The sequence below is a fragment of the Microcaecilia unicolor genome, chromosome 8 (assembly GCF_901765095.1).
Source record: "Microcaecilia unicolor chromosome 8, aMicUni1.1, whole genome shotgun sequence".
NCBI classification, from domain to species: domain Eukaryota; kingdom Metazoa; phylum Chordata; class Amphibia; order Gymnophiona; family Siphonopidae; genus Microcaecilia; species Microcaecilia unicolor.
In genome coordinates this window covers 174,087,635-174,112,819 of record NC_044038.1, presented here as the reverse complement: position 1 = coordinate 174,112,819, position 25,185 = coordinate 174,087,635, and the positions used below count along the sequence as shown (strand labels likewise).

Sequence of the window (25,185 nt, the reverse complement as noted above, 5' to 3'; positions counted from 1 at the left end):
TTATGCCACCTGTTTTTTGTTTATCAAATAGCCATTCCTTGTCATCAGCAGCAGATGAATCCATTAACTGATGGGGTTGTATCCGCCTACCAGCAGGTGGAGATAGAGACACTGAAAAACCATAGTGCCTTTTGGACGGCTAGCCCTAACTGCCTTCAGTATTTCTCTATCTCCCAGCAGGTGGGACGTAGCTTGATCAGCTCCTGGATTTCAGACTGCCTGGGGTGGCTCCTGTGCTTTGCCAGTTTGAGCAAGGGTGTTGTGGCTGGTGGCGCCCAGTTTAAAGGCATATAGGTTCGCCCTTTCCCTGCCTTACCCATTCCCCTGTCCTCCTGGAGTCCCCTGTTGCCTGCCTCCAACTTTCCTCACAGCGTTTAAAAAAAAAAAAAAAAAAAAAAAAAAAGCGTGCTTTTACTGCATGGCTGTTCTGAGGCTTTTTCCAGAGATTCTGGTTCAGGTCAGCTTGACTGGAGCTCGTTGACTCGGACTTCTGAGGTGAGAGTGGTGCCCAGCTGCTTTGGGGAGGTCCCGCGGACGCCGTTCCGACGGGGTAAGTTTTGATGCGAAGCCGCCATTTTATTGCTATTTTCCATCCAGTCGGCGATGGCTGCTTGAGGGAGTTAAGCGCTGCTCCCGTTGTGGTAAACGCAGATCAGCAGTGGGCTGAGCAAAACGTGCTCATTAGACGCGCGTAGTACAAGCATGGCGAGCGATGATTCTTCCCGCTCGATGGAGTAGGCAGTGGCGCCATTTGGAGAAGCGCTGCGGTCTCGACCCTTGCAGTTGCGAGGAGTCTGAGGGCAGGGGGACGCCTCGTTAGGAGGCTCCAGAGGAGCTCCAACATCTGTTTCTCCTATTCAGAGGCGAGGGTCAGGTGAGATTTTCTCCCACTGAGTTTGTGCTTTTAATGCATAAAGTCTTCATGCTGAAAAGAGCTCTGCCGCAGGTGTCTGACACTGTTGCATCCTGGGTTCCCTCCGGGTGTTGATGCTCCGGGGATGGCTTCAGATTTATTCTCCTCCTCCGATTGGTTGGAAACACGCTAAACATAGACGGGTAAATTCCCATCTGAAAGTGCCGCATATCCTTCCCCCCCCCCCCCCCCCCCCCCCCCCCCCGTGTTGGGCTGTGAGGGATCTGGCAGGCCCTCAGGGACGGATGATCCAGAGGAGGGTGCCTGTTTGCCACTGGATTTGGATGATCCCAATGCAGTTCGGATTTCCACTGCGACAAGCTGCCAGCTCTCATTCCTGACGCCTTGCAGGCCCTCTCGATTGATGATCCTGCTGAAGGTGAGGTCTCCTCTGTTAATCTTAGGATGGCGAGTACTAAGAAGGCCTACTCGGGCCTTTCTGGTGCATGACTCCATCCAAGGGCTTATTTCAGCTCAATGGTCTGACCCCGCTGGGCCTTTGAAAGTGGCCAGGGCTATGGGTCAGCTTTACCCTCTGCGTGAGGAGCACATGGCCCTTTTGGGATGCCTAAAGTGGATGAATTGGTCATGGCGGTGACTAAAAAGACCACTCTCCCAGTAGAGGGAGGGGTCGCTTTGAAAGACATGCAAGACCGACGGCTGGAATCCACGCTGAAGTGGTCCTTTGAAATTGCGGGCCTTGCCTTAAGGGCGTCTATTTGCAGTTCCTATGCAGCCCGGGCATGTCTTTCCTGGTTACAACAGGCGATGGAACAGCCCGCGGATGGTGTGGGGTCCCTCTCTGAAGTTGCCCGCGGATGGAGTCGGCACTGTCATTTTTGGCTGACGCCCTTTATGATCTGGTCAGAGCTTTGGCTAAACAGATGTCTTTGGCGGTTTTTGCCCGTTGCCTTCTTTGGCTGCGGCATTGGGCGGTGGACGTGGCCTCTAAGCAATGGCTGGTGAGGTTACCCTTTCGGGGCCTCCTGTTATTTGGAGAGGAATTGGAGAAGATTGTGAAAGACCTGGGGGACTCTAAGCCCCAGCGATTACCTGAGGATAGGCCAAGGCCTTCTTCCAAGGGTCCTGTTTTTCCTTCCTCTTCCAGACCTCGCTTCCGTGAATCTTGCAGGTATCGCCCGGGTGCTCTGCTGGGTTTTCTCAACGTGCCCGTTTTCAGCAGAGGAACTCCTTTCGCTCAGACAAACGTTCCTCGGGCCGGTTCAGGGGCATCCTCCACAATGATGGGACGCCGGTCCACTCCTCGATTCCTGCAGTAGGAGGACGTCTTTCCCTCTTTCTAGAGGAGTGGACCAAGATTACCTCGGATCAGTGGGTCCTGGACCTGATCAGAGAAGGTTACCGACTGGAATTCGGTGCCCCGGTGAGAGACGTGTTTGTGGAGTCCTGATGCGGCACTGCCTAAAACGGGCGGCGGTAGAGGAGACCTTAGAAGTCTTGCTGCACCTCGGAGCGGTGATCCTGGTGCCTCCCTCCGAACGCGGCTGCGGCCGCTATTCTATTAATTTTGTTGTGCCTCGAAAAGGCAGGTCTTTCATACCGATCCTTGACTTATGAAGAGTCAACGAGGCCCTAAGAGTACGATACTTTCACTTGGAAACCCTGCGCTCCGTCCATTGCGGCAGTATAGCCAGGAGAGTTTCTCACATCTCTGGACCTAAAAGAAGCGTATTTCCACATTCCTATCTGGCCCCCGCATCAGCAGTTTCTCCGGTTTGCAGTGTTGGGACAACATTTCCAGTTTCGGGCCTTGCCTTTTGGCATAGCGACAGCTCCCCATACCTTTTCCAAGGTAATGGTGGTCATAGCTGCCTGCCTCAGGCGAGAGGGTATCAGAGTTCACCCTTATCTCGACGACTAGCTTATCAGAGCGGATTTGGCAACCGAAAGCCGTCTTGCCACAGCCAGAGTGGTTACAGTCCTGCAGGCGCTAGGCTGGGTGGTCAGTATACCCAAAAGTCACCTGACCCCCTCTGTGTCTCAAGTATTTGGGGGTCCGGTTCAATACGGCCTCGGGGTTTGTCTTTTTCCCCGACCAAAGGCGGTGCAAGCTTCAGAATCGGGTCCGTCTGCTCCTGCGGATGCCTCGCCTGCGAGCTTTGGACTTGTCCAGCTGCTGGGGTCGATGACGGCCACCTTGGAGGTGGTTCCTTGGGCGAGATTGCATATGAGGCTTCTGCAGATTGCCCTGCTTCAACAATGGTCTCCAATTTCCCAGGAATATCAACACAGACTAACGTGGCTCCCTGCGGCCCGGCTCAGTATGGAGTGGTGGCTCTCCGACAGGATGCTGCGCCAAGGAATGCCTCTTTGCTTCCTTCTTGGTGCCTGGTGATAACAGATGCCAGCCTCTTGGGCTGGGGAGCGCATTGCCAGGGAAGCTATACTCAGAGTCAGTGGACAACTGTGGAAGTGGGGGCGGTCCATCGATCGCTTGGAACTGAGAGCGATATTCCAGGCTCTTATGGCCTTTCAAAAGACTCTGAAGGGGCTTGCTGTCCGGGTTCTGTCAGACAACACGACAGCGGTGGTCTACATAAATCGTCATGGCGGCACTCAGTGCAGGGCCCTGGCTGCGGAGGCCGCTCAGATTCGCCACTGGGCCTGAGCTCCATCTGCAGCTTCTGTCAGCAGCTCTCATAGCAGGTCAGAGCAACGTGCAAGCCGATTTTCTCAGCAGGCATCAAATCGACCCGGCGGAATGGGAATTGGCAGAAGAGGTTTTTCTTCAGATTTGTGCTAAATGGGGGACACCCGGAATGGATCTAATGGCGTCAAGTTCAAACGCCAAAGTGCCTCGCTTTTTCAGCAGAAGGCGAGACCCTCACTCGGCAGGGTTGGATGCTCTGCCAAAACCCTGGCCCTCGGGCCCCTCCTGTATGTGTTCCTGCTTTGGCCCTTGATAGGGTAAGTCGTCCTTTGGATTCGACTACACCGGGGCTTGGTGATTCTTATCGCTCTGGATTGGCCAAGGCGTCCGTGATATGCGGATCTCCGCTGGATGATGATGGAGGCTCCATTTTTTTTTGCCCCTGGTGCCAACCTGTTGGTTCAGGGTCCGGTGTCTGTGGAGGATCCCTGCCGATTTGGTCTTACGGCCAGGCTCTTGAGAGGGCGCAGTTGAGAGACAAGGGCTATTCTAACAAGGTCATTTTCACTCTCTTGCAGGCTTGCAAGCGGTCCACATCCGCAGCTTATGCTCGGATCTGACGCAAGTTTGAGGCATGGTGTGTTTCAAAGGCGATCACTCCCATGCGGGCTTCTGTCTCGCCGGTGCTGGACCGTTTGCAGGATGGCTTACAAAAAGGCCTGGCTTACAATTCCGTGCGGGTTCAAGTGGCAGCATTGGCATGCTATCGAGGTAAAGTCGCTGGCTTGTCCCTTTCTGCACATCTGGACATTGCCCGATTTCTCAGACGGGTGCTTAGGCTCCGACCTTCTGTCCGGTTGCCCTGGCCTGGAACCTGGGGCTGGTGTTGAAGGCTCTCCAGTGTTCGCCCTTCGAGCCGCTTAAGCGAGCTTCGGATAAGGATGTGACTGAAGACAGTCGTCTTGGTGGCTATGACATTGGCTAGACGCGTGTCTGAGCTGCAGGCGCTGTCCTGTCGGGACCCTTTTCTACAATTCTCGGAGTCCAGAGTAACGGTACGTAATGTGCCTTCCTTCCTGCCTAAGGTGGTTTCAGCGTTTCACCTGAAACAGCCCATTTTTCTTCCTTCCTTTCTTTTCTAGGGAAGATTTCCCGGACTCCTTTGGGCAGTTACATCTTGTGGATGTCCGCAGGGCGCTGTTGCAGTATCTACAGATGTCAAATGACTTCAGGACTTCTGATCGCCTTTTTGTATTGTTGACAGGTCCTCGACGCGGGTGTCCGGCGTCTAAGGCCACTATAGCTCGTTGGCTTAAGGAAGTCATTTTTTCTGCGTATCTGCTTTCAGGCCGGTCTCCGCCTGAAGCATTTAGGCGCTTTCCACGAGAGCGATTTCCTCCTTGTGGGTTGAAACGGGTGCACTCTCTCTTCAAGAGATCTGTAGTGCGGCTACTTGGGGCGTCTCAGCTCTCATTTGTCCGGCATTACAGGCTGGATGTTGCAGCGAAGCAGGACGTGGTTTTTGGAGCACAAGTTCTTGCTCGCGGTGTGGCCTGTTCCCACACTAAGTAGGGATTGCTTTTCTACATCCCATCAGTTAATGGATTCATCTGCTGCTGATGACAAGGAAGGGAAAATTAGGTTCTTACCTTGGTAATTTTCTTTCCTTTAGTCACAGCAGATGAATCCATGATCCCTCCCTGTCTGGCTTTGCTTTTTGTTCAGATCTTTCATGCAGATATATATCTCATTGGGAGAAGTTGGAAACCAGTTCTCAGAATTTCTACATGATGTTCTACTACAGGAGGTTGAGATCGCCCCTTCTTTGTATGGTTATTGCTCCTGTTCTGGGGTGTTTGTTCGCTGTGAGGAAAGTTTGTTATTCGACCTTTATGGTTCACTATGCTTTGGAAATCTCAAATACTGAAGGCAGTTGGGGCTAGCCGTCGAAGAGTCACTGTGGTTTTTCAATGTTCTCTATCTCCACCTGCTGGTAGGTGGATACAACCCATCAGTTAATGGAGTCATCTGCTGTGACTAAAGGAAAGAAATTACCAAGGTAAGAACCTAATTTTCCCTTCCTTGTCATCAGCAGCAGATGAATCCATTAACTGATGGGATGTAGAAAAGCAATCCCTACTTAGTGTGGGAACAGGCCACACCGCGAGCAAGAACTTGTGCTCCAAAACCTAATTTTCCCATCTATGCAGACGATGTCACAATATTCATTCCTTACAAATCTAAACTGACAGAAATCACCAACGAAATCAAGATCAGCTTGAACATCATGGACTCTTGGGCAAATGCATTTCAACTAAAAAAAGAAGAAAACCACACTGTCTCATCCTCTCATCCCTACACAGTGCAGATAACCCCACAATTATCAACACCCCAGATTACACCCTCCCTATCTCAGCCTGAAAATCCTCGGCGTTACAATGGACCGCAACTTAACACTAGAGAGCCAAGTGACATCCACAACAAAGAAATGTACTACAACGACCACCTAAACTTCCGGAAAACATTAAAAACTAACCTGTTTAAAGCATACCCTACCAATCCGACATAAATGCCTGATCTCTGCAACACAACAAAACTAAAGAATGAAATGGACATAACACAACTCTTCCGTTGTACGATTCCCTAGTGTGGCTGGGCCACATGAACTTTATCTTACCACAACATTTTTGTATTTGTTTACACCGGAGTCTGTAACGCCTCTCTGGTACTATGTAAGCCACATTGAGCTACAAATAGGTGGGAAAATGTGGGATATAAATGTAAAAAATAAAATAAAAAAAATTCTGTTTGGTAATAGAAATCAGATGGTGGCAGCTTGAAACACAAATGATACAGAACTAGTTTTCTACTTGAATAAGCTAGTGGTGTGCAAAAAAAAAAAGAAGCAGAATGGCATTGATACATGGAGCACTATGAGATCCTGGTGCACATCATGCACTTGTTAGACTACTTATAGGCGATTACGTAGAAAAACAGTGGTGATGTCCTGAATCCCACTTAGACTTTGGTCCTAACAGCTCTGAGCATGACTTAAAATCTAGAGCACTTATTACAAACAGCTGGTCATTTTTGTCTGCCTAAAGAAGCTGAATTTTCAAGACTGGCCTGTGGCTCATGGCGCCATTCTGCTCCCTGTACGGTTAGGCTTACGGTTAGGCTCTGCATAGGCAACTGTTGCAGGAGGCCATTTAGGAAGCTTTATGGAGTGTTGATGGTGGAAAGTCCTGAGAGGGAAAGGAAAAATCAGAACGTGCATAGATATTTATTTTTAGCAGGAGTATCTGCTTAGGACAGCAGTTTGTGCCTTTTAGACAGTGTGTGGTTTCGTGTTGTTCTTGCAGCCCTTAGCTCTACATAATATTTGATCTCTATGGAGTTGATAAATTCTCATCACTTTGAATTGAATACATTTCGAATACGTAAGATGAGTTTTCTTTTATGGAATTACCTTCTTTATTGCATAGTTTTAAAGCTGCTCATTTTGCTTTGCATTGTTTAGCACAAACTGCTGGTTTGTATTACTGGTGTAACATGGAGATTTTGGCTCAGGGCCTTGACTGCTTTTAAGCAAACTGGTGATTCTTAATTGTTTTTCGAGTCATGGAACCCATTGAAAACCTGACGGAAGCTATGCAACTTCTCTGGGAAAATGCACACAAACCTAGCAGGTGTGAGTTCATGCAGGCCTTGTGGCCTGCCTCCTCCTCCATCATGGTCTTCCAGGATACCCAGTGCAAGAGGTTACCCCTGAAGTAAATTGGAGCAGATATATGAGAAGAGATTTGATGAATTGAGTATGTATTCCGTAGAGGAAAGGAGGGACAGGGAAGATATGATTGACATTAGTATACAAACAAATCTTCCAGAGACAGTAAAGTGGTAAAACTAGAGGACACGAATTGAGGTTACAGGAAGTACTTTTCACAGAGAGGATGATTGATGCCTGGAATACCCTCACAGGAGAGATGATGGAGAGAATGAAAAAAATGCTTGAGATAAACAGAATCCCTTTTGTGGAAAGAAGAGGAATCAAAACAAAACTTATTGGTGCTTAGACAGCAATTCCAGTAGTTGGGAAATAAAGCCAGTGATGGACAGACTTCTATGGTCTGTGTTCCTGATTGTGCACAGCCAGATCTGGATGGGTTGGAGTGGGCTTTGATGGCAAGTGAGGACATTATGGTCTGCGACTTGAAAATAGCTAGGCAGATCAGGAACAAATATGTGTATCTTATATCACATTTATGCCATATGCTGTAAGTGTAGCTCAGAGGGGGAGGGGAGCCATTTAAGGTTGATAGCCAGTAAATATTGTCAGTTTGAAACATTGTTGTGCAGCTCTGGCCACCTTGTACAGACTGACGAACCATGTCATCATTTGCTATGTTGTCCTATATAATAAAACACACCTTCAACATTCTGAAGCTGACTGTATGGCTGAGGCATTCCTGCTCTCTGTATCCATCTCCTGAATTGACATCACGTACTTCCGGGTTCGTCACAAGAAGAAGTGACCAACCACACGAGGTTTCTCGGCTTCAGAATGTTGGAGGTGCATTCTATTAAATAGGATTGGTCAGTTCCTTGAAGCACAGCCAGAGCTCAGCATCCTGCACAGTAACGCTCAGACACCAGAGAGAGGGGGGGGGGGGGGGGCTGACACCAGAGGGTGGAGGGGGGGGGGGGAGGTATTTCTGTCACACACACACTCTCTCTCACAGTCAGTCTCTCTCTCTCACACACACTGTCTATCTCACACTGTATCACATTCACTCTCTCTGTGTCGCACAGTCACACACTCTCTTGGTCTCATACACTCAGTCTCACAGAGAGTCTGTATCTCACACACACACTGTATCTATGTGAAACGCACTGTCTCACATATGCACTTGCACACACTCTTTCTCACCCAGACTCTCTCACTCTCACACACACACACACACACATTCACTCTCTCTCTCACACACACACACACACACACACACACACACACATTCACTCTCTCTCTCACACACAGTCACTCTCACAAACACACTCCGAGGAAAACCTTGCTAGCGCCCGTTTCATCTGTCAGAAACGGGCCTTTTTTTACTAGTTAATGGAATATTTCACAGTTGCAATTGTTTATTGCCTTTGTCCAGGTTATACTTGACACTGCTTTGGGTGAATTTCTCCAAATAAATCCTATAGATGAATTACTAGTATAGAGTACTTGACTTTGAATCCAGATGGTGTTGCATGTGTCTTCTAGCCTGCAACTACCAGCATTGCTTCAATTCGGGTTACAATAGTACAGAGACTGGAAACAATATACCAGGAATTACAAATATCACAAAACTGAGAATTCTGTACCTCTCAAGTCAAACATATTTGTTAATCAATGCAATGTTAATTACTTGAAGAATATAACATATTTATTAAACAATATGGCTTTAAGTGCTTTCTGGAATTACATAAGAACATAAGTGTTGCCATAGTGGGACATACTGATGTCTATAAAGCTCAGTGTCCTATTTCCAACAGTGGCCAGTCCAGGTCACAAGTACCTGGTAAGATCCCAGACGAGTACAATATATTTTATGCTGCTTATTCTAGAAATAAGCAGTGGATTTTCCCAAGTCCATTTTAATAATGGCTTATGGTAATTTGAAAGAGCTCAAATGAATAATGGCAAGTGATTCCAAACTGAAACGGATTGATAATATAAAGAAGAATCAAATGCTCTCTCTGTAACTTAATCAGCTTTACTGAGGGAAAAAGCTAGTAGCATCTAATTTCAAGTATTATAAGCCAAACTGCCTTGCAATAAAATACAACAGTCACTTAAATACGTGCAGTTTTAAACTGGGCTCCAGCCCTTACAGGATGCCTGTGCAATTCTTTCAAAAAATGGAATGGCTGAGTTGAACTTCATTGGCAGAAAAAAAATCTGTCATTTTCTAAATGAGTTGCAATCTCTTAATGAAGGCTTTGGAGCAGCCAACATAGAAAATGTTACAATAATTCATCCTTGATAGGATTAAAGCCTGAACTAAGTCTAAATGTTTGAGGTCCAAAATGCTTGCAAATCACCCTCGGCTTCCTTAGCATGTAAAATTTTTTCTCCGAGGACAAGCAGGCTGCTTGTTCTCACTGATGGGTTGACGTCCTCGGCAGCCCCCTCCATCGGAAAGTTTACTAGCAAAGGCCTTTGCTAGTCCTCGCGCGCCCATGCGCACCGCGCATGCGCGGCCGTCTTCCCGCCCGAAACCGGCTCGAGCCGGCCAGTCTTCTTTCGTCCGCGCTCGGTACGGTCGTGTTACGCCGTTCGTGCCCCAGAGAGTCGACCTCGCGCGTCCTTTTCGACGAGTTTTTTCCTTGTTTTTCTTTAAAAAAGTTCGGGAAGCGCTCCGGAAGTGTTCCGGAAGACCCTTTCGGGTTTTCTGCCCTTCCCGTAATTTTCTCAACTTTTGCCCCGTAAGTTTCTTTCGTTGTCGGGGTAGGCCTAGTTTGGCCTCGGTCGAGATTTTTCTCCCTTTAAATTTGGTGCTTCAATTTTCGCCATTTCGGCCTTTGATTTCGCCGGCGTGATTTTTCCGCCCATGACATCGAAGCCTTCCAGCGGCTTCAAGAAGTGCACCCAGTGCGCCCGGGTAATCTCGCTCACTGATAGGCACTCTGCGTGTCTTCAGTGTCTAGGGGCCCAGCACTGCCCTCAGAACTGCAGTCTGTGTTCCCTGTTACAAAGGCGGACTCAGGTAGCGAGATTAGCCCAGTGGAACGTTTTGTTCTCGGGCTCTTCGTCGACATCGGCACCGGAGGCATCGAGTGCATCGACGTCGTCAGCGTCCGGACCATCTTCCTTGGCTGCCGCTCCATCGACTGCATCGAGGCATCGGACCTCTGCATCGGCGCTGAGGCATCGGGCGACTGCATCGACGTCGGTGGTACCGAGACTTCGTCTGCTGATGTCGTCGGACGGAGGTGCATCGTCAGGAGTGCAGGTGAGGGCTGTCCATTCCCCTGCTGGTGGCGGTGAGCCTTCGGGTGGGTCTCCTCCTACCCTGAGGGCTCCTGCGGTACAGCCCCCCCGGGATTGACCCTCTTCGGTCTCGGCCCCGAAGAAGCGACGGATGGATTCTACGTCCTCCTCGTCGGTGCCGGGGAGCTCCGGTGACATGCTTCGGAAGAAGTCGAAGAAGCATCGACACCGGTCTCCTCCCCATGTCGGCACCGAGAGCTCTGGGTCGCCGAGGGATTCGGCACCCAGCAGGCATCGGCACCGAGAGGACCGCTCACCCTCTGTTCAGGAGGTGTCGATGCGCTCCACTCTGGACAGCCCGGAACAGCCTCCTCGCCCGGAACAGGTTCTGACGTCGACGCCTGCATCGACCTCTCAGCCTTTTTCTGCAGCCACTCTGAACGAGAGCCTCCGGGCCGTTCTCCCAGAGATTCTGGGAGAGCTGTTGCGCCCTACCCCTCCGGTACCGGCGGTGCTTGCGCCTCCGGTACCGTTGAGCGTGGCGCCGGCTGGTCCATCGCCCAGGTTGAGGTCCCCGACGTCGGTACCGCGTGCGGTGCCGACCGCGGCCACCTCCCAGGAAGGCTCCCCGACTACGTCGGCGGAGGGAGCTTCGCCGATGCGGGCGAGGGAGTCTACCTCTCGACGCCCCCATCGTCGACGTGGCTCCACGGAGTCGAGCCGGGCGAGGTTGCAGACACAGGTCCGTGAACTTGTGTCTGACACCGAGGGTGAGGCCTCGTGGGAGGACGAAGAAGACCCCAGATATTTCTCGGACGAGGAGTCTGAGGGTCTTCCTTCTGATCCCACTCCCTCTCCTGAAAGGCAGCTTTCTCCTCCTGAGAGTCTGTCTTTCGCTTCCTTTGTCCGGGAGATGTCTACGGCCATCCCCTTCCCGGTGGTTGTGGAGGACGAGCCCAGGGCTGAAATGTTTGAGCTCCTGGACTATCCTTCTCCACCTAAGGAAGCGTCCACTGTTCCCTTGCACCATGTCCTGAAAAAGACATTGCTTGCGAACTGGACCAAGCCATTAAGTAATCCCCACATTCCCAAGAAGATCGAGTCCCAGTACCGGATCCATGGGACCCAGAGCTGATGCGCACTCAGTTGCCTCATGACTCTGGAGTTGTGGATTTGGCCCTAAAGAAGGCTAAGAGTTCTAGGGAGCATGCTTCGGCGCCCCCGGGCAAAGACCCTAGAACCTTAGATTCCTTTGGGAGGAAGGCCTACCATTCTTCTATGCTCGTGGCCAAGATCCAGTCTTACCAGCTCTACACGAGCATACACATGCGGAACAATGTGCGGCAGTTGGCGGGCTTGGTTGATGCTCTTCCCCCTGAGCAAGCCAAGCCTTTTCAGGAGGTGGTCAGACAGCTGAAGGCGTGCAGAAAATTCCTGGCCAGAGGAGTTTATGACACTTTTGATGTTGCGTCCAGGTCCGCTGCTCAAGGTGTGGTGATGCGCAGGCTCTCATGGCTGCGTGCCGCCGACCTGGAGAATAGAATCCAGCAGCGGATTGCGGACTCGCCTTGCCATGCGGACAACATTTTTGGGGAAAACGAGCAGGTGGTAGAGTCTCTCCACCAGCGGGACACCGCATTCGACAAGTTCTCCCGCCGGCAGCCTTCAGCATCTACCTCTACAGGTAGAAGATTTTTCGGGGGAAGGAAGACTGGTCCCTATGCTTCTGGTAAGCGTAGGTACAATCCTCCTTCCCGACAGCCTGCGGCCCAGGCTAAGCCCCAGCGCGCTCGCTCTCGTCAGCAGCGTGCGCCTCAGCAAGGCCCCGCGGCTCCCCAGCAAAAGCAAGGGGCGAGCTTTTGACTGGCTCCAGCAGAGCATAGCCGACATCCCAGTGTCAGTGCCGGGCGACCTGCCGGTCGGAGGGAGGTTGATAGCTTTTCACCAAAGGTGGCCTCTCATAACCTCCGATCAGTGGGTTCTGCAAATAGTCCGGCAGGGATACACCCTCAATTTGGCCTCAAAACCTCCAAATTGTCCACCGGGAGCTCAGTCTTACAGCTTCCAGCACAAGCAGGTACTTGCAGAGGAACTCTCCGCCCTTCTCAGCGCCAATGCGGTCGAGCCCGTGCCATCCGGGCAGGAAGGGCTGGGATTCTATTCCAGGTACTTCCTTGTGGAAAAGAAAACAGGGGGGATGCGTCCCATCCTAGACCTAAGGGCCCTGAACAAATATCTCGTAAAAGAAAAGTTCAGGATGCTTTCCCTGGGCACCCTCCTCCCCATGATTCAGCAAAACGATTGGCTATGCTCTCTGGACTTGAAGGATGCCTACACTCACATCCCGATACTGCCAGCTCACAGACAGTATCTGCGATTCCAGCTGGGCGCACGCCACTTCCAGTACTGTGTGCTACCCTTTGGGCTCGCCTCTGCGCCCAGGGTGTTCACAAAGTGCCTAGCTGTGTAGCAGCGGCACTTCGCAGGCTGGGGGTGCATGTGTTCCCATATCTCGACGATTGGCTGGTGAAGAACACATCCGAGGCAGGAGCCCTGCAGTCCATGCAGATGACTATTCGCCTACTGGAGCTACTGGGGTTTGTGATAAATTATCCAAAGTCCCATCTTCTCCCAGTGCAGAGACTCGAATTCATAGGAGCTCTGCTGGATTCTCGGACGGCTCGCGCCTATCTCCCAGAGACGAGAGCCAACAACTTGTTGTCCCTCGTCTCGCGGGTGCGAGCGTCCCAGCAGATCACAGCTCGGCAGATGTTGAGATTGCTGGGCCACATGGCCTCCACAGTTCATGTGACTCCCATGGCCCGCCTTCACATGAGATCTGCTCAATGGACCCTAGCCTCCCAGTGGTATCAGGCCGCCGGGGTCTAGAGGACGTGATCCACCTGTCCACGAGTTTTCTCAAATCCCTATATTGGTGGACGATTTGCTCCAATTTGACTCTGGGACGTCCCTTCCAAATTCTTCAGCCACAAAAGGTGCTGACCACGGATGCGTCCCTCCTGGGATGGGGAGCTCATGTCGATGGGCTTCACACCCAAGGAAGCTGGTCCCTCCAGGAACGCGATCTGCAGATCAATCTTCTGGAGTTACGAGCGATCTGGAACGCTCTGAAGGCTTTCAGAGATCGGCTGTCCCACCAAATTATCCAAATTCAGACAGACAACCAGGTTGCCATGTACTATGTCAACAAGCAGGGGGGCACCGGATCTCGCCCCCTGTGTCAGGAAGCCGTCAGCATGTGGCTCTGGGCTCGCCGTCACGACATGGTGCTCCAAGCCACATATCTGGCAGGCGTAAACAACAGTCTGGCCGACAGGTTGAGCAGGATTATGCAACCTCACGAGTGGTCGCTCAATTCCCGTGTGGTACGACAGATCTTTCAGGTGTGGGGCACCCCCTTGGTAGATCTCTTCGCATCTCGAGTGAACCACAAAGTCCCTCAGTTCTGTTCCAGGCTTCAGGCCCACGGCAGACTGGCATCGGATGCCTTCCTCCTGGACTGGGGGGAGGGTCTGCTGTATGCTTATCCTCCTTCTGCTCAGTGTGCTGCTGCGGCTAGGAAAGCGAATAGATGTTGGGTGTTATTAGGAAGGTATGGAGTCCAGGTGTGCGGATGTTATAATGCCGTTGTATCGCTCCATGGTGCGACCGCACCTGGAGTATTGTGTTCAGTACTGGTCTCCGTATCTCAAAAAAGATATAGTAGAATTGGAAAAGGTACAGCGAAGGGCGACGAAAATGATAGTGGGGATGGGACGACTTTCCTATGAAGAGAGGCTGAGAAGGCTAGGGCTTTTCAGCTTGGAGAAGAGACGGCTGAGGGGAGATATGATAGAAGTGTATAAAATAATGAGTGGAATGGATCGGGTGGATGTGAAGCGACTGTTCACGCTATCCAAAATACTAGGACTAGAGGGCATGAGTTGAAGCTACAGTGTGGTAAATTTAAAACGAATCGGAGAAAATTTTTCTTCACCCAACGTGTAATTAGACTCTGGAATTCATTGCCGGAGAACGTGGTACGGGCGGTTAGCTTGACGGAGTTTAAAAAGGGGGTAGATAGATTCCTAAAGGACAAGTCCATAGACCGCTATTAAATGGACTGGAAAAATTCCTCATTTTAGGTATAACTTGTCTGGAATGTTTTTACGTTTGGGGAGCGTGCCAGGTGCCCTTGACCTGGATTGGCCACTGTCGGTGACAGGATGCTGGGCTAGATGGACCTTTGGTCTTTCCCAGTATGGCACTACTTATGTACTTATGTACTTATGTACCTCTGGTGGGGAAGACTTTGTTGAAACTCAAGCAAGACCAAGGCACCATGATTCTGATTGCTCCTTTTTGGCCGCGTCAGATCTGGTTCCCTCTTCTTCTGGAGTTGTCCTCCGAAGAACCGTGGAGATTGAGTGTTTTCCGACCCTCATCACACAGGACGAAGGGGCACTTCTGCATCCCAGTCTCCAGTCGCTGGCTCTTACGGCCTGGATGTTGAGGGCGTAGACTTTGCCTCTTTGGGTCTGTCAGAGGGTGTCTCCCGCATCTTGCTTGCTTCCAGGAAAGATTCCACTAAGAGATGTTACTTCTTCCATTGGAGGAGGTTTGCCGTCTGGTGTGACAGCAAGGCCCTAGATCCTCGCTCTTGTCCTACACAGACCCTGCTTGAATACCTTCTGCACTTGTCTGAGTCTGGTCTCAAGACCAACTCTGTAAGGGTTCACCTTAGTGCAATCAGTGCATACCATTACCGTGTGGAAGGTAAGCCGATCTCAGGACAGCCTTTAGTTGTTCGCTTCATGAGAGGTTTGCTTTTGTCAAAGCCCCCTGTCAAGCCTCCTACAGTGTCATAGGATCTCAATGTCGTTCTCACCCAGCTGATGAAACCTCCTTTCGAGCCACTGAATTCCTGCCATCTGAAGTACTTGACTTGGAAGGTCATTTTCTTGGTGGCAGTTACTTCAGCTCGTAGAGTCAGTGAGCTTCAGGCCCTGGTAGCCCAGGCTCCTTACACCAAATTTCATCATAACAGAGTAGTCCTCCGCACTCACCCTAAGTTCCTGCCAAAGGTTGTGTCGGAGTTCCATCTGAACAGTCAATTGTCTTGCCAACATTCTTTCCCCCGTCCTCATTCCTGCCCTGCTGAACGTCAGCTGCACACATTGGACTGCAAGAGAGCATTGGCCTTCTACCTGGAGCGGACACAGCCCCACAGACAGTCCGCCCAATTGTTTGTTTCTTTTGATCCCAATAGGAGGGGAGTGGCTGTAGGGAAACGCACCATATCCAATTGGCTAGCAGATTGCATTTCCTTCACTTACGCCCAGGCGGGGCTGGCTCTTGAGGGTCATGTCACGGCTCATAATGTTAGAGCCATGGCTGCGTCGGTAGCCCACTTGAAGTCAGCCTCCATTGAAGACATTTGCAAAGCTGCGACGTGGTCATCTGTCCACACATTCACATCTCATTACTGCCTGCAGCAGGATACCCGACGCGACAGTCGGTTCGGGCAGTCAGTTCTTCAGAACCTGTTTGGGCTTAGGATCCAACTCCACCCCCCGAGGGCCCTGTTTGTTCTGTTCCAGGCTGCACTCTCAGTTAGTTGGTAAATTTTTTAGGTCAATCTCAGTTATGTCCTCGCCGTTGCGAGGCCCAATTGACCATGGTTGTTGTTTTGAGTGAGCCTGGGGCTAGGGATACCCCATCAGTGAGAACAAGCAGCCTGCTTGTCCTCGGAGAAAGCGAATGCTACATACCTGTAGAAGGTATTCTCGAGGACAGCAGGCTGATGTTCTCACAAACCCGCCCGCCTCCCCTTTGGAGTTGAGTCTTCCCTTGAAGTGTATTGTCTTGCTACATACTGGACTGGCCGGCTCGAGCCGGTTTCGGGCGGGAAGACGGCCGCGCATGCGCGGTGCGCGAGGACTAGCAAAGGCCTTTGCTAGTAAACTTTCCGATGGAGGGGGCTGCCGAGGACGTCAACCCATCAGTGAGAACAATCAGCCTTCTGTCCTCGGAGAATACCTTCTACAGGTATGTAGCATTCGCTTTATTTATTTATTGGGATTTAATAACCACTTTTATGAAGAGATTCACCCATGGCAGTGTACAGCGGGTACAGTTTAACATAAAACTTATAATTTTGTTAACACCAGGGGCATAGCCAGACTTCGGCGGGAGGGGTTCCAGAGCCCGAGGTGAGGGGGCACATTTTAGCCCCCCCCCCCCCCGGCGCCGCCAACCCTGCGCCACCACCACTTTTTTTGACCCTCCCCGCCATCAGGTACCTGTGCTGGATGGGGTCCCCAACCCCCGCTAGCCGAAGTCCTCTTCAGCGCCGGTCTCCGGGCCGGTGCGTTGCTGCTGCAGCTGATGTGGAAGGATTCTGTTTCTGTGTGAGTCATCCTGACGTCCAGCACGTAGGACTCCTTCCAATCTGCTCTTTACGTGCCAAACAGGATTATTATATCCAACTGACCAACTCTCTTGGCTCTAATCCTCGACTTCTCTTCACCACATTGAACTCTCTCCCTCAAGGTGCCCCCCTCCCCCAACTCACCCTTGCTGAATTCTTCACAACAAGGTTCAAAAGATAAACCTTGCTTTCTCTACCTCACCACTTCTCCCTCCACTAGTCCGTCCCCCTCTCTCTCCTTCCCCTCATTCCCTTTCCTCCTTTCCTGAAGTTACTATTGAGGAAACTACACTGTCCCTGCTGCCTTTAAACATGCTGTGGTCACACCTCTCCTTAAGAAGCCTTCACTTGTCCCTCTAATTACCGACCCATCTCCTCCTTCCTTTTCTCTCCAAATTACTTGAGCGTGCTGTTCACCGCTGCTGCCTTGATTTTCTCTCCTCACATGCTATTCTTGACCCATTACAATCTGGTTTTCGCCCTCTCCACTCAACCGAAACTGCGCTTACTAAAGTCTCCAATGACCTATTACTGGCTAAATCCAGAGGTCAATATTCCATCCTCATTCTTCTTGACCTTTCCGCTGCTTTTGACACTGTCGATCACAGCATACTTCTCGATACCCTGTCCTCACTTGGATTCCAGGGCTCTGTCCTTTCCTGGTTCTCTTCCTACCTCTCCCTCCGCACCTTTAGTGTTCACTCTGGTGGATCTCTTCTACTTCTATCCCTCTGCCTGTCGGCGTACCTCAGGGTTCTGTTCTTGGTCCCCTCCTCTTTTCTATCTACACTTCTTCCCTTGGTTCATTAATCTCATCCCATGGCTTTTCCTACCATCTCTATGCTGATGACTCCCAAATCTACCTTTCTACCCCTGATATCTCACCTTGCATCCAAACCAAAGTTTCAGCGTGCTTGTCTGACATTGCTGTCTGGATGTCTCAACGCCACCTGAAATTAAATATGACCAAAACCGAGCTTCTCATTTCCCCCCCCAAACCCACCTCCCCGCTCCCCCCATTTTCTATTTCTGTTGATGGCTCTCTCATTCTCCCTGTCTCCTCAGCTCGAAACCTTGGGGTCATCTTTGACTCTTCTCTCTCCTTCTCTGCTCATATCCAGCAGACCGCCAGACCTGTCGTTTCTTTCTTTACAACATCCGTAAAATCCGCCCCTTTCTTTCCGAGCACTCTACCAAAACCCTCATCCACACCCTTGTCACCTCTCGTTTAGACTACTGCAATCTGCTTCTTGCTGGCCTCCCACTTAGTCACCTCTCCCCTCTCAGTCAGTTCAAAACTCTGCTGCCCGTCTCATCTTCCGCCAGGGTCGCTTTACTCATACTACCCCTCTCCTCAAGACCCTTCACTGGCTCCCTATCCGTTTTTCGCATCCTGTTCAAACTTCTTCTACTAACCTATAAATGTATTCACTCTGCTGTTCCCCAGTATCTCTCCACACTCGTCCTTCCCTACACCCCTTCCCGTGCACTCCGCTCTATGGATAAATCCTTCTTATCTGTTCCCTTCTCCACTACTGCCAACTCCAGACTTCGCGCCTTCTTTCTCGCTGCACCCTACGCCTGGAATAAACTTCCTGAGCCCCTACGTCTTGCCCCATCCTTGGCCACCTTTAAATCTAGACTGAAAGCCCACCTCTTTAACATTGCTTATGACTCGTAACCACTCGCCTCCACCTACCCTCCTCTCTTCCTTCCCGTTCACATTGATTTGATTTGCTTACTTTATTTATTTTTTGTCTATTAGATTGTAAGCTCTTTGAGCAGGGACTGTCTTTCTTCTATGTTTGTGCAGCGCTGCGTATGCCTTGTAGCGCTATAGAAATGCTAAATAGTAGTAGGACGTCAGAATGATTCACACAGAAACACAATCCTTCCACATCAGCTGCAGCAGCAACACGCCGGCCTGGAGACCGGCGCTGAAGAGGACTTCGGCTGGCGGGGGTTGGGGACCCCCACCAGCACAGGTACCTGACGGCAGCGTCGGGGGAGGGTTGGCGGCGGCGGAAAGGATGGGTCAAAAGGGTCAGCGGCGGAAAGGGGAGCCAAGGCCAAATCTGGGGGGGGGGGTATGCCCCTGTGGCCCCATGCCGCTACGCCCCTGGTTAACACCATAACAATAGAAAAATAACCAAGAATAAACATAAATACATGAGGTAAATTTGAAAGCAGTAAATTGAAACCTAACAATAGAACTAATATGAAATAGTATCAAAAATATACACATTTAGCAGCACTGGAATTCAAATACCAGAGAAATAATACTAATGATACACCTAATAAGCATGCATTAGAACATTCAGCTAAACATATGATTCTAAAGATTTTCTACTGTAGGGCTTACCATATAGCTGAAGGTATGATAGGAACAAGTTGCGTGGTTCAGAGTCAGTTGAGGAGCAAAGGTCAAAAGATTCTACAACAGGATTCAAAAGTGAAGACTGGTCTCACAGTGAAATGCTGAGGAAACCCCGGACGAGTCAGATGGACATGCTATTTCAGGTCAGTTACAGGTAAATTGTTAGGCTCCCATTTAGTGCAGTGGGGTTTTCTCAGGCACTTGTTTAGCCTGGAGGTCATCTGTGAATATTTATTTTTTGCTAAATCCATCACAAATTTGACTATTTCAGAGCTGATGGGCTCATGTATAATTTTTATAAGGTTGTCATCTATGCGGCTAGGCCACTGTAATCAGAGACCTGCAATTTCTTCATACTTTGCCTTATTTGTTTTTATAATTACATGGGATATCAGTGTTTTTTTTTAATGCATCTATTAAATATACAGTATGCCATTATGTCAAAATGTAGAGGTGAGCTTCAGACATAGAGAAAGCATGTTAGAAAAATCAACAGTTAATTTTCATTCCTGAATTTTTATGTTCCATTTTCATGCCTGGATGTTCACCCAGTTTATATGAAATTGGCTTGCAGAGAAGTCCCACAGGATTTATTTCAAGACTTCTCTCTGCTGCATGGTACTAAAGAGTTGATTTACTGAAATAGCTCCCTTTGATCATTATTATAGGGGAAGAGATTTTGGATTGAGCTCAAAACCATTTCTTTAGTGTTCAAGGTGAGTTATATTCAGATACAGAGAGATATTTTCCTCTTTCTGGAGAACTTAAAAGCTATTGCAAGCTTAACCATGCTGGTTTAGTGCCTCCCTTCCAGTCGGCTTCGAAGGGAGGGACTGAGCAGAGAGTAGTCACACTACTCTCTAATCCAACCCCTTTTTGTTTTGTTGGTCCGCTCACCCCCCCCCTCTCTAGCTTCACAGTTCCACTTATGCTCTTCAAGACTGAAGCTTTTGACATTATTGTTCTGTAGTGCTATCTGCTTTTTATTATTTAAAATTCTACATTCTGTTGTGCTTTGAATTTTAAATATCCTTTAGTGCATTTTAACATTATGGATGCAAAATCCAGTCAAACAAGTTGACTCAAAGTGTGCATCAGAATTGGTCGCGACTCATCGGAACATATTTGGACCAATATTCAGACCGCAACAACTTCCATGCAAACAAAGATATGGACTTAAAATTTTGAACAAGCATTATGCTTGTGCTGGACATAATACTGTCAGATTTGCAACTAACCAGCATCTATATCCACCCTGCAGGATCTCTTCAAAGTTGGCACTGTCAGCGCAAATGGTAAAATGTACCAAAGTTCAAAGCCAATTATTAAAAAAGAGTCTGCCTGAATCAGCTTGTGAACAGTATCATCTGAAAGAGAAAATTGTGCTCTACAACACTGTTTTTGTTTTGCAACCTACCAACTAGAAACACATCTGAATCAACACAAACATACCTAAATATGCACTACCCAAGCTGCAAAGGACTCAAATACAAATCAACTTAAGTGCATAAGTACGTAAGCATCGCCATGCTGGGACAGACCAAGGGTCCATCGAGCCCAGCACCCTGTCTCCGACAGTGGCCAAAAGAACAAAATTTGTCCTGCCCATCCCAGAAATAGTGGATTATTCCCTCGTCCATTCAATAACATTCTATGGCCTTTTCCTCCAGGAAGCCGTCCAACCCTTTTTAAAGTCCGCTAAGTCAACCGCCTTAACCACCTTTTCCGGCAATGAATTCCAGAGTCTAACTACGCATTGAGTGAAGAAAACTATCCTTCTGATTCGTTTTAAATTACTACACTGCAGCTTCATTGCATGCCCCCTTGTCCTAGTATTTTTGGAAAGTGTAAAACAGATGCTCCACAGACCCGTTCCATTCCACTCATTATCTTATAGACCACTATCATATCTCCCCTCAGCCACCTTTTCTCCAAGCTAAAGAGCCCCAGCCTCTTCAGCCTATCCTTATAGGGAAGTAGTCCTATCCCCTGTATCATCGTTGTCGCCCTTCTCTGCACCTTTTCCAATTCCACTATATCTTTTTTGAGGTGCGGCAACCAGAATTGAACACAATACTCGAGGTGCGGTCGCACCATGGAGCGATACAATGGCAGAATAATATCCTTATTTTTGTTTTCCATCCCTTTCTAATGACATTCTATTTGCTTTCTTAGCCACAGCAGCACATTGAGCAGAAGTTTTCAACGTATCATCAGCGATGACACCTAGATCCCTTTCTCAATCTGTGACTTCCCAACGCTGAACCTGCATGACGTAGTTATAGTTTGGGATCCTCTTTCCCACATGCATCACTTTACACTTGTTCACATTAAACATCTGCCATTTAGATGCCCAGTCTCCCGTCTCGTAAGGCCCTCTTGTAGTTTTTCACAATCTTCCCGCGATTTGACTACTTTGAATAACTTTGTGTCATCGGCAAATTTGATTACCTCATTAGTTACCCCCATCTCTAGGTCATTTATGAATATGTTAAAAAGCAGAGGTCCCAGTGTGTAGCGGCGGCCAAAAAAAGCAAACAGTATGCTAGGCATTATTAGGAAAGGGATGCAAAATAAGACCAAGAATATTATAATGCCTCTATTGCTCCATTGTGTGACCTTACTTTGAGTATTGCATTCAGTTCTGGGTCACTGTATCTCAAAAAGATATAGCAGAATTAGAAAAGGTTCAAAGAAGAGCAACCAAAATGCTAAAGGGGATGAAACTGCTCCCATATAGGAAAGGCTAAAAAGGTTAGGGCTGTTCAGGAAAAGAGATGGCTGAGGGGGGGATATGAATGAGGTCTATAAAATCTTGAGTGGTGTAGAATGGGTAGAGTGAATCAATTTTTCTCTTTCAAAAAGTACAAAGACCAGGGGACAATGAAATTGCATCGAAATACTTTTAAAACAAATAGGAGGAAATATTGCTTCACTCCAAAGAGTAATTAAACTCTAGATCTTGCTGCTGGAGGATATGGTAACTGCAGTTTACTCATCTGGATTTGAAAAAAAAGAGAGGCTTGGAAAGGCTCCTGGAGGAAAAGTCCATAGTCTGCTATTGATGGACATGGGGGAAGCCGCTGCTTGCCCCAGGATTGGTAGTATGGAATGTTGCTACTAATTGGGTTTCTGCCAGGTACTTGTGACTTGGATTGGCCATGGTTGGCAGAAGGATACTGGGCTAGGTGGACCATTGGTCTGACCCAGTATGGCTAATCTTATGTTCTTATGATCAAATCACAGTTAAATCTTGTGTATTCAAAAGAAATCTGGAGAAAATTGCAATCATATCAGTCTTCAAACAGTTTTTACTTGGAATTCCTAAAGAAATTCAATTGAGCAATTCTTTGAAGGGTTTAAACTGCAACAAATATCTGAGAAGACGATGTAGGTTCAGTAAATGGGCTCAAATTTAGGGCCGGGAACAATCTGTGCCAAGTGCTGTTCTATGAAGGATGTTCCGGACTGACAATCTTTTTATAGAGTAAGCGCCTAGTGTGGATTCCTGTGCCCAACTTTGTGCACAACAACTCTGAAACCTAGCACGCAAGTTGGGGACCCAACCCAAATTCTATAACTGCACCTAAAGTTTTGGAATGCCCCTGACTAGCCCATGCCCCTCCTATGGCCTCCCCTCCTTTTGGTTTGCACACGAAACACTTTGAGCACACAGAATAGCACACGGGAAGATGTGCATGTAAGTCAAATTTGTGCCAATTAATATCAGTAATTAACTGCTGATTAACTAATATGTACACACATCTGCTCTGCGCACCCAAATTTGGTCGACCTATAGAGAATCCAGTGGTAAATCTTTTTGATTTCCAGAGGTGATCTGCGGGGAGGTCAAAAAGGCATCATGTGCATTAGTGCAAGAAAACGCTTACAAGGTAATCACTAGGTGGTGGTATACCCCTGAGAGACTGAAGGCGCATGTACCCTACGCCTCGTATCTTTGTTGGACATGTGGGTTGCATATGGGCTCCTTTGTGCATATTTGGTGGACCTGTCCGTGACTGATCCCATTCTGGCATGCAGTAATGAAAGCCCTAGTAACAATGATAGGGGAGTCGCTGGTGTGCAGTCCATCGGTTGTTTGCTAGGACTGCATAATGAGAGTGACACCTGGGAGAGGAGCAATTGTTGAGATGGGGGCTAGCGGCAGCAAGGTGTATTTTATAGCGCGGAGATGACGGACTACTGATCCCCCGTCAATGGGGGACTGGAAATGTAACTGGGACAATTTATAGTCATGGAACACCTCACGGCATATTGGAGAGATGGAAAGTTACGGCGCAAGAGGGGGTGGTCCCGACTTCAAGAATGCTTAGCTCAACTTTGTAAATTCGCCCTTTCCTCTCTGAACACGCCACCCGAACTCTCGTCCACGCTCTCATTACCTCTCGCCTGGACTACTGCAAATTACTCCTCACCGGCCTCCCACTTAGCCATCTATCCCCCTTCAGTCTGTTCAGAACTCTGCTGCACGTCTCATATTCCGCCAGAACCAATATACTCATATCACCCCTCTCCTCAGGTCACTTCACTGGCTTCCGATCAGATACCGCATTCAATTCAAGCTTCTCCTTCTTACCTACAAATGCACTCAGTCTGCTGCCCCTCACTACCTCTCTACCCTCATCTCCCCTTACGTTCCCGCCCGAACCTCCGTTCACAGGATAAATCCCTCCTCTCAGTACCCTTCTCCACCACCGCCAACTCCAGGCTCTGCTCATTCTGCCTCGCCTCACCCTATGCTTGGAACAACCTTCCTGAACCCTTACGCCAAGCCCCCTCCCTGCCCGTCTTCAAGTCTTTGCTAAAGGCCCACCTCTTCAATGCTGCATTCGGCACCTAAACCTACCGTTCAGTGAATCCAGAATGCCCCAATTTGACTGCCCCTATCGGACCGACCGTTCACTTGTCTATTAGATTGTAAGCTCTTTGAGCAGGGACTGTCTCTCTTTGTTAAATTGTACAGCGCTGCGTAACCCTAGTAGCGCTCTAGAAATGTTTAGTAGTAGTAAGTAGTAGTAGTAGTAATGACTTGTTAAGATTTGAGCTTGTTCAGTAGAAGGGAGGGGGACGGGGGATGGGTGCAGGGAGGGGGGCAGGAAGGGGGAATTATCTTAGAGTGGGTAAAATAGTAAGTTTAAGGGGTGCATGATGATATGCGAGGCCTGGTGCCAAAGTTTTGAAACATCTGATTTTATATGTAAGCATTATGTAACGCCCATGGAGCATAAAAGTGAAAGTAGACCATCGCCAAAGTGACGGTGGAGAGTACTAATAAGCTATGCATTTCATGAGCTACCTGCCCCAGTCCGGTGCTTAAGGCATAATTGTATGTTTGATTACATTGCATTGCAATGTTGGTTTTATATTAATGAAACTCAAAACATTTAAAGTGATTTCCAAAAGAAGTCCAAAAAAAACAGAAGGTGAAGTAACTCGCTAGAAAGAAATATACATTTAGAGCGAGAGAACCCACCCTTCGTAGTATCTGTTCAAGTTCACAATAAGAGAAGGCAGAAGTTCTAAATCCACAGGAAAAGTTATCAGAAAAAGATAAAGAAGGCTTTAAAAAAAAAAAATCTACTTATCAGACTCTTTTAATGGTCTCTCTCTCTCTCTCTCTTATTTGTTAAATTTTGTAGATTTTTTTTTTATGGTGTGCTATTATTTGTAAGCCATCTTGATCAACATTGTATATCAAGGGCGAGTATATACATTTTTATAAATAATTTTCTCCTAGATTTGTTTGAATTGCCATTAAGTCAAAGCATATTAATGGCGACCATATAGGATGTGGAGCATTCATTGTTGTATGTGTGGTAGGAAAGTGAAGGGGAAGATAACCGACTTTCCC

General features: G+C 48.7%; 1 protein-coding gene across 2 annotated transcripts in view; it reads left to right on the top strand.

The window, feature by feature from the left end:
- Positions 1-25,185, top strand: part of AFF4 (AF4/FMR2 family member 4) — a 182,391-nt gene that overhangs the window by 8,362 nt on the left and 148,844 nt on the right. The window lies entirely within an intron of this gene.